The sequence below is a fragment of the Osmerus mordax genome, chromosome 1 (assembly GCF_038355195.1).
Source record: "Osmerus mordax isolate fOsmMor3 chromosome 1, fOsmMor3.pri, whole genome shotgun sequence".
NCBI lineage: Eukaryota > Metazoa > Chordata > Actinopteri > Osmeriformes > Osmeridae > Osmerus > Osmerus mordax.
In genome coordinates this window covers 12,255,705-12,265,727 of record NC_090050.1, presented here as the reverse complement: position 1 = coordinate 12,265,727, position 10,023 = coordinate 12,255,705, and positions in this window count along the sequence as shown.

Here is a 10,023-nt window from a genome sequence, read left to right as displayed (position 1 = left end):
TAAAACTCAGTCAATATTTGGCCTACATAGACAACGTAGGTGTCAAAAGTTTCGTCTTGGTAGCGATTGAGTTGCTTCTATTGGAATTTACGTTCCGTTGCATGGTTTAGGCTTAAGTTAAGTTTTTGTGGCGAAAAGTGAAGCTAACTGTGGCTAATTTGCTAGCCACAGTCACTTACGTTACTAACGTCACTACGTCACTAACGTCACGAAAACACGCGTGACTACCTTTGGCAGAACATTCGTTTCGCATCTGTTAACTTGGGGGATAACTAGGCTAACTGTAGCTTTACTGCAAGGCAGCTGCAGAAACGCCACAAGCAAAGAGGCTAGGGTGATAACTATTTACTCATTTTACTTTGTGATATGACACACAATTGTGATGTGTAATGTACAGTATAAGCTGATATTATTAAGGAAGTACATCTACTTTCGGAAACAGTAGTCAACTATTTCACTGAAGTATTAGCATCATGACATTAGCCTGTGTTGCCCGGGCAACACATACTACAGTAGTCTATGATGTAGCGTTATCTGTTTTCAATCGTTAAAATAAACATTCCTCACATATACATTTTCGTTGTAGGATTTATTCTGACATTAGTAAACGAAATTACTCAGACTTCATCTGAACCTCCTGGGAACGCGAGGAGGCACGGGGGACATGGTTACGGAACACACGGAGGCACATGGTTACGGAACACAAGGAGGCACGGGGGACATGGTTACAGAACACGAGGAGGCACGGGGGACATGGTTACGGAACACGAGGAGGCACATGGTTACGGAACACGAGGAGGCACATGGTTACGGAACACGAGGAGGCACGGGCGGACATGGTTACGGAACACGAGGAGGCACGGGGGACATGGTTACGGAACACGAGGAGGCACGGGGGACATGGTTACGGAACACACGGAGGCACGGGGGACATGGTTACGGAACACACGGAGGCACGGGGGACATGGTTACGGAACACACGGAGGCACGGGGGACATGGTTACGGAACACACGGAGGCACGGGGGACATGGTTACGGAACACACGGAGGCACATGGTTACGGAACACGAGGAGGCACGGGGGACATGGTTACGGAACACGAGGAAAAGTCGCTCGCCATCTACACTTGTACAAGGTGTGGAGGAAGACTCGTGCTGCTTGTGCGAGAGCAGGAAAGAGGTCTTTATTGGCCTTCCAAAAAGCAGTGGCTGTCCGTGACTGTTTTCGTTCGAATGCGGGTCTCACAGAGTAACGTCGCACATGTGCGATTCTGAAAATTCCAACCGACTATTTTCCGATAGGCAAAAACTATGACAAACGCTATAGTATGGCTTCAAAATGTACAATTAGAGGCTAACAAGTAACACTAGCAGGTAGTAGCATTGCTACGAGTATTATGCTAGGTTGCTAGGTAACGGAAGCTAACTAAAGCTAGCTAGCTTCCGTTTTGGAAAACAAACTCTGGTGGAAGCGTCGGAAATATTTAGAACTCACGCATCTAAAGGTTAAAGAATCATTTCTTACCATTGGCGGCCTGAAATGCCTATCTAACGTTTTATTGAAACGTCTCATAGTAGTTCTCGCAGATTTTATGTCATCTGATCGGCCATGTTTGATTGGCCGTTTTGAGAACACCGATCAAAACCGATAATGGGAATATCGGCCGATATGGATCGGCGCTGATCAGATCGGAGCATCCCTAATCCAGACATTTCTCTCTACTGAAAGGTGACACTTACAGCCATCCCATCCACTATCCAGACCTACCCTGACGCAGAGTAACTGTAGCATAAAACACTTTATACTGCTTCTTTCCCCTTCTTGAAACGAAACGTTGTACATACGAGTCAGAACAAGTGCTACTGTGGAAAACAAGTTTTATAAAAGAAAAACTTTTCACATCCATTTTCACACCCACATATTTACAGCTCCAGCTTTTCCAGTGTTTGAGCGTCATGCCAGGCGTTGTAGCAGTCACGTTTGGAGACAAAGCACAACGCCATGTCACAGGAGGAGCACTTCACTGGCGTCTGTACACCACAGTGCTTGCACCTCTGCCGACCTTTGGTGCTGTCTCCACAGATGTACACTAGCCTGTGGTGTGTCTTATCTGGAGCAACAGATGTCGTGTTTGGAGACGAAGAGCCGGGATCGGCCGCGTATTGACAGCCCACCTCCGCCAGCTCCTCGACGAGGGTCTCTCTGAAGATCTTCTGCGTCAGAGGTTTCTCTCCTTTACGCTTTTGGATGTCTTTGTAGAGGATGAAGGCGTTCACAATCGCAATGTCCATGAAATGATACAAGAAGGTCTTGTACCACCGCTGGGTCTTGTGCCTGACTGAATAGTACCCTATCAGGGCGTCAGAGAGGTCCACTCCACCCATACACCTGTAGGACAGAAGAAGAAACAACATGCTGAGAGAAATGTATCAAAACACACATGTATATAGATCTATATATATCTATCTATATATAGATATCTACCACACATATTACATTTTAAAAAGCATAAAACACAGTTGAATATATAGTACATACTCGTTGTACTCCTTTACCACTGGTGGAACTGGGACATGTTTAATCTCCCAGCCCTGATCGGCATTTTTGACCCTCCTCTTGACGGTGTCCCCCGAGTGCGCCGTGTGGAGCGTGGAACAGAGCGACACGTCCCTCGTGTCTCGCCACTGGACAAACAGGAGCGAGTCCTTCCTGATCCAGCGGATGCTGCCCCGGGGAGATTTCGAGTCCAGGCCGTTGGCGCTCGTTCTCGGGAATCCGATGGTGTGCGTGCGGATGGTCCCGCACGCCCAGATCCTCTTCTGAAGGAGGTCGCGGAAAAGGGTGGGACTCGTGTAGAAATTGTCGACGAAAAGTTTGTACCCGGTGCCCAGCAAGCGCGTGTCCGCCAGTTCCATTACCGACTCGTAACTCATCCCCTTGCCGCTGGTTCCCGGAACCTTTCCCTCGTAGACAAAAAAGTCCCATGTATAACCGCTCTTGGAGTCAGCCAGGACAAACAGTTTGTATCCCCAGCGAACAGGCTTATTTTTCATGTACTGTTTGAGCCCAGTGCGGGCTTTGGAGGCAACCATCCGCTCGTCGATGGCAATATCCTGGTCAGGGTGATAGTTCCTTTGGCAGGCCTCTCTAATCTCTTGGTAGAGAGGCTTTATTTTGCAAAGACGGTCGTAGGCTGCTGTACCTTTCTTCTTGTCGTTTGCTGCATCCTGCGCTATGCTACTGATGTGAATGACTCGGGTGATTCTGAGGAACTTCTTACCGGTCATTACCTGTTTTGGGAACCGCAAGTTGTACAGTTTATTCCTTCGCCAGTAATCAGTCAACGAACTGCATTTGACTAAACCCATGTAGATGACCAGGGACATGAAGGAAAACATGTCCTGCAATGTCAAGTCAATCCACGGTTTAGTGGATGTCGAGTTGTGAGTGGAAGCATAACAATTGGTGTTTTGAATTATCCTCTGTAAAACAGAGTTAGTAAAAAACAGTTGGTAAAGCTGCAGGGCGGTGTAGCTAGCTGTCCGGATGAGCTGGGGTCCAGGTGGGTTGATGGGTCTGAAGGTGGGCTGTAGTGGGGTTATATCCGGAACGTCAACATCATTCCATTTCTCTCCAAATGTTTTCGTTGGCGTTCCAACTCTGCCGCTGTTGCCCATCCCCCGTGCTCTGCCTCTCGGTCTTCTCTTGCTAGCAGAGCCTCGCTGGGGAGTTGGGGGAAGGGGCCCCTCGCTTGATGAGGTGCTGTCCTGACGCTTAGCTTTACGTGGTCGCTTGCTGGGCGAGGGAGAAATTTCCGGCTTCCAATCGCTATCTGAGTCTCCCTCAAATAATTGGCTATAATGAAAAAATTAAGAAATAACAAAGAAATAACAGTTGTTTACAAAGCTTTTCCATCTTTTCTGTATTCTACCTTTTTACAACACGTGGCCTCACATATAAGCAGTTCACACAATGAGACACAACCCTCTTCCATGTCAACAAAGGGGTATTATTTAGGATATCATTTTTATGTAGGCTATCAAATCCGTCTCCGTTTTCACAGTTTCAAACCTTCGCGGATACAAGTTTTGAATACTCATAACTGAATTGTTGTGCTTTTCAACCTTGAAAATTTGTACTACAAACTTGCACATTTATTTTACAAGCTTGCAAAACTGTTCTTTCCGCATCGTGGTGTTACAAAGCGTGTCTTTGAAGATTTCAGAATTCTGACACTAATCTCACCTCATACAAAATGTGTATGCATAATTCAAATGCTGAATATAAAGTAATATGTTATATAAGAAAATACTTGTCGAGAGTAATGTCTTCTCCCTCCAGAAACATTTCCTCTGCCTCTGAGAAAACGTTGGATTCTTCAGAACTCAAGTCTGAAGTTTCATCCCAAGACTCATCGCTTTCAGTAATTTTTTTGATGGGTGTAGCAGATGATTTTGTTTTCTTCGTCTGTTTCGCCATAATTCAAATTCCACAAGTGTCAACGGTTACAAAACTATAGCCTACTTTTCACCTTATGTGTATGGACACAAAACCCGGGGAATTAGTTGGCTAGCAGCCAGCTAGAGGCATGGATTTCTTGCAGCTTTAAAACTTCCCACTAAATCGGCATGTGATTGTTTTCAGAATTCCACTGGTTACTGATGTTGCCAGTCATCCACATAATCGGATGCAATTGGCTCGATATTTACCCAAAGCAAAGGGGGGTGGAACCTTCTTTCAATCCGCACTCTCGTTGGCTATGGACAGGACATGGATGCTCCTATTGGGTCGAATGAGGTGTCAATCGAAAAGTTACGCCTAGATATCGGACGTTTATATGCGAAAAGGGAGGTACTCCATCAATGTCGATTAAGGAAAATCCAGACAGGATTTTCACAAAGAACACATTTCGGCAAGAGTTCCGTCCCATTACTGTGGTTTAATGGTGTCCCAGTTAGACTAAGTAACCAAGATCATTTGTACCGCTGAACTAGGCTGCTCCGTAGATCCAGCAATCCAGTTGAATGTCCAGCTGAATCTGAATGTAGCTGTGTTGCAAAGAATTTCAAACTGGCGGAAAAATAATCTCAAAAGACAGTTCCGTTAAGTGTCTTTTTTGTCCTGTCCGTGTTCGGAAACATAAGGAAATACTTCTTTCTCTCAATATGACCCAGCATTAATTAATTTACGTGTCAATGTAAATAAACAAGTTAAGAAATTATGTCACTTAAACTGTGGGGGGGGGGACAATGAGAACATTTGTGGTTTTAATAGGATCTATTTTCCGTGGCTGTCCTGCACGTGTAACGTGGAAGCACCAAAGAGGGTCTGGAGTCGGAGGCGCGCTCTGGCTGTTGTCTCGTTCAATCTAAACCAGCTGGGAAGGACTAAGGTTCTGCACGAGACCCAACACTGAACTCAACCAACCCAGCACAGGAGCTCCCATAAGGCTACTGAGTTTGTGAAAACACTCATGCAGACAAAAAAAGAACTGTCACCAACAGTTTCAATCCCTGTGTTTGAGTGTGTTCATCCATTATAGGTGTGTGTGTGTGTTCATCCATTAAATGTGTGTGTGTTTGAGTGTGTTCATCCATTATATGTGTTTGAGTGTGTTCATCCATTATATGTGTGTGTGTGTGTTCATCTATTATGTGTGTGTGTGTGTGTGTGTGTGTGTGTGTGTGTGTGTGTGTGTGTGTGTGTGTGTGTGTGTGTGTGTGTGTGTGTGTGTGTGTGTGTGTGTGTTCATCCATTATATGTGTGTGTGTGTTTGAGTGTGTTCATCCATTATATGTGTGTGTGTTTGAGTGTGTTCATCCATTATATGTTTGTGTGTTTGAGTGAGTTCATCCATTATGTGTGTGTGTGTGTTCATCCATTATATGTGTGTGTGTGTGTTCACCTGCAGCTTGCTTCTCATTTTGGCGATGAAGCCGTTGAGGGGGAATATGAGGATCACCGTGGCGATGCCCGCCAATGCGGACGGGCCCAGACGCTGTCGCCCGGGGAAACGGAGAGAGCGAAACGAGAACAGAAATGTGGTCAAAGTAAAAAGAAAAAAAGAAATATCAGAAAGAAGGATAAGAAACAAGCCAGAGAGAAACGAGAGAGAGAGAGACAGGACTTCAAATGACCAGACATTTTATTGATAAGGAGGTAGATATTACAGTGTGTGTGTGTGTGTGTTTTGCTGTTACCTGCCACAGGAAGAAAAGGCAGAGGCCGATCTCGATGGGAGCGACCCACACGGCGTTGAAGTAAACTACAAAGTCCATGAGCTTCTGGGTGTCGGCGGACACCAGGTTAACGATCTCACCCACCGTGCAGGAACGCCGCGCAGCGCTGTTAATCACTAAAGACTGGTGTGGTGTGTGTGTGTGTGTGTGGGGGGGGGGGGGGGGGGGGGGCAGGTGGATAAAAAGGGCTCATGGATGGATGCACGAACAAGTGAATGGACCAAAAAGATATTCGGACATAAACAAATGAAAAATTACTTGACGGTCACAGCACAGCTCCCCCCTCACCCCCCCCTCACCCCCCCCACGGGATCATGGGAGTTGCGGTCCCTCTCCTTCCTCACCTTCCTGTAGACCAGGCCCATGACGGCGGTCTTCACCCTCATGCCCACGGTGAAGCAGCAGTACATGTACTGGTGGTTGAACAGCGACTGCAGGCTGGACAGCAGGAACATGAGGAAGGCGTACATGTAGCCCTTCCACAAGGGGGCGTCCTCGTCTCGCATGAAGCCCAGCAGCAGACTGTGGGGGGGGGGAGGTTAGGATGGCTATGGGATGTCTTTGTTTTGTATATTTCCTTTTTTTTGGGGGGGGGGGGGTGTTATCGCAATGGCTTGGTTGTTTACAGACGGTGTTGGGTCCTTGACACACACTCTTACAACCTCCCTCCACACACACACACATTTAGTCATTTAGCAGACGCTCTTATCCAGAGCGACACACACACAGACACACACACACACTCAGGCCGCGGCTCACCTGAGCACCTGTGGCAGGGCGAACATGAAGGCGTCGTGGATGACGAGGCAGAGGGTGCCGGTCAGGAAGTAGGGTCCGAAGCTCTGGGCCAGCGTCCGGAGGAGGCACGCCCCGGAGCTCTGCTCCCGCCTCAGCTTGGTCAGCAGCTGGGTCTGCTCCGTCAGCCTGGGAGCCCCCGGACCCCCCGCGCTGCGCTCCTTCCTGGAGAGGGGGGGGGGGGGAGGGAAGGGGGAGGGGGGAGGGGAGAGGAGAAGAGGGGGAAGGAGAGGAGAGGAGGAGGGAGGTGACGAGAGGAGGAGGAAGGAGAGGAGTGGAGGGGGGAGGAGAGGTGAAGAGAAGAGGGGGGAGGAGAGGAGGGAGGTGATGAGAGGAGGGGGGAGGAGATGAGAGGAGAAGAGGGGGAAGGAGAGGAGGTCATGAGAGGAGAGGAGGGAGGTGACGAGAGGAGGAGGAAGGAGAGGAGTGGAGAGGAGGGGGGAGGAGAGGTGAAGAGAAGAGGGGGGAGGAGAGGAGGGAGGTGATGAGAGGAGGGGGGAGGAGATGAGAGGAGAAGAGGGGGAAGGAGAGGAGGTCATGAGAGGAGAGGAGGGAGGTGACGAGAGGAGGAGGAAGGAGAGGAGTGGAGAGGAGGGGGGAGGAGAGGTGAAGAGAAGAGGGGGGAGGAGAGGAGGGAGGTGATGAGAGGAGGGGGGAGGAGATGAGAGGAGAAGAGGGGGAAGGAGAGGAGGGGGAGGAGAGGAGAAAAGTGGGGAGGAGATGAGAGTCAGATGCAGCACTATGGTATTTTGTAAACGATAAACAGTACTTTCTCTCTCTAATCTGTACTATGGTGTGTATATAGTTATATGTAGCACAGCATTGGGTGTGTTGTCCTAAAGTCTCACTGCTGCAGCTTGGCACACTGGCGGGTCCACTCCCTGTCCAGGTCAGAGATGATCCTCTCTGAGCTGTCCTCCTCTCTCAGGGACCACAGGTCCTCCGCCTGTAGGGGAGAACGATAGCCCTGCATCACCAGCCTGGGGGAGAGGGGGGAGGAGAGAGAGGGGCGAGGAGGGGAGGAGAGGGAGAGGGGAGGAGGGGAGGGGGGAGGAGGGGAGGGGCGAGGAGGGGAGGAGGGGAGGGGGGAGGAGGGGAGGAGAGAGAGGGGGGAGGAGGGGAGGAGAGAGAGGGGGGAGGAGGGGAGGAGGGGAGGAGAGAGAGAGAGGAGGAGGAGAGAGAGGGGAGAGGAGGGGAGGAGAGAGAGAGAGAGGGGGGAGGAGAGAGAGAGAGAGGAGGAGGAGAGAGAGGCGGGAGGAGGAGGAGAGAGGGATGATGAAGGGAGAGCGGTAGAGAGGTAGAGAGGGAGGGTAAAGGGCTTTGAGTGCAAGAAAGGCGCATTACAAATAATGCATTATTGGGTGTGCTCAAGCCTTCGGCGAGAGCACAACCTTTGTTCTCTCACATATATATTTATTATTATTTATTTTGCAGCATTTTAATCAGTTAGCTCCAGGTCATCTCTAAAATACATTTCAGACCTTTTGAAACCTGAGCAAATGACTTTCTACTAAATTTTCAAATTCTTCTGAATTATTTCTCTTTTTGCATTGTTCTTCTCTTTTCTGTAGTTTTATGCCTTCGTCCAGCTCCTGCCCCTTTCAAAAATACCTTTCGGGCGCTTTGAAGCTTCAGCTTATAACTTTCGACTAAATTTTCACTATTTTCAGCTTTTTTAGCATGGTCAGCTATCCCCATTCAGGTTTTCAGCATTCTCACTGCTGTTTCGCAGGAACAGCCTTTTCTAGTTATTATTTATTTTCGCCCCCCTATACTCAGTCAATATTTGGACTACATACACAACGGCGGTGTCAAAAGTTTCGTCTTGGTAGCGATTGAGTTGCTTCTATTGGAATTTACGTTCCGTTGCATGGTTTAGGCTTCAGTTAAGTTTTTGTGGCGAAAAGTGAAGCTAACGGTGGCTAATTTGCTAGCCACAGTCACTGACGTTACTAACGTCACTGCGTCACTAACGTCACGAAAACACGCGTGACTACCTTTAGCAGAACATTTGTTTCACATCTGTTAACTTGGGGGATAGCTAGGCTAACTATAGCTTTACTGCAAGGCAGCTGCAGTAACGCCACAAGCAAAGAGGCCAGGGTGATAACTATTTACTCATTTTACTTTGTGATGTGAAACACAATTATGAAATGTAATGTACAATATTAGCTGATATTATTAAGGAAGTAGGCCCACATCTACTTTTGGAAACGGTAGTCTACTATTTCACTGAAGCATTAGCATCATGACATTAGCCTCTGTTGCCCGGGCAATACATACTATAGTGGTCTATGATGCATCTGTTTTCAATCTTTAAAATAAACATTCCTCACAAATACATTTTCGTTGTAGGATTTATTATGACATTACATTACAAGTAAACGATTTGTGGGTGAAATTATCATTACCTGTGGTTTCAAACCAGTGTAGCTCACTGCAACGCTGTCTGTAGCCTACGTGAGACACTACAAAAACATCCACACAGCTGTAGGAAGTCAAACGGCGACAGAACATGTTCGGCACTCCCCTTACTTAAATCAAAAGTCTATCTAACTGCTAACCTTAACCTCATTGCCACAGCCTAAACTTTGTCAATCTGTTCATGAAAATAATTAATTTCAGCCTAAACCGTACAACGGAACGTTCAATCCAATTCAACCAACGCAATCGCTACCAAGACGAACACAGCAGTAGTCTACTGTACTGTAGTAGTACAATATACCGGGGCAGCTTCTCCACACAGGGATAGCGCACTTTGCGTTGTTACTGTTGTTACTTAATGATCGCTACCAGTGAGCTTTTCATGAAAGCGATTTTCCACTAAATAAATGTCAAGTTTATTTACGTTTTTGGGGGCATATTTTCAGTTAGAAGATGGTACTGTTTGAATCGCGATTCAATCTTCTACTGCCGGTAACGCCGTAGAATAATCTTCAAAGGGGGTTCTTTATTCATGAATGAATGCAATGAGTAGGCTAAATGCATG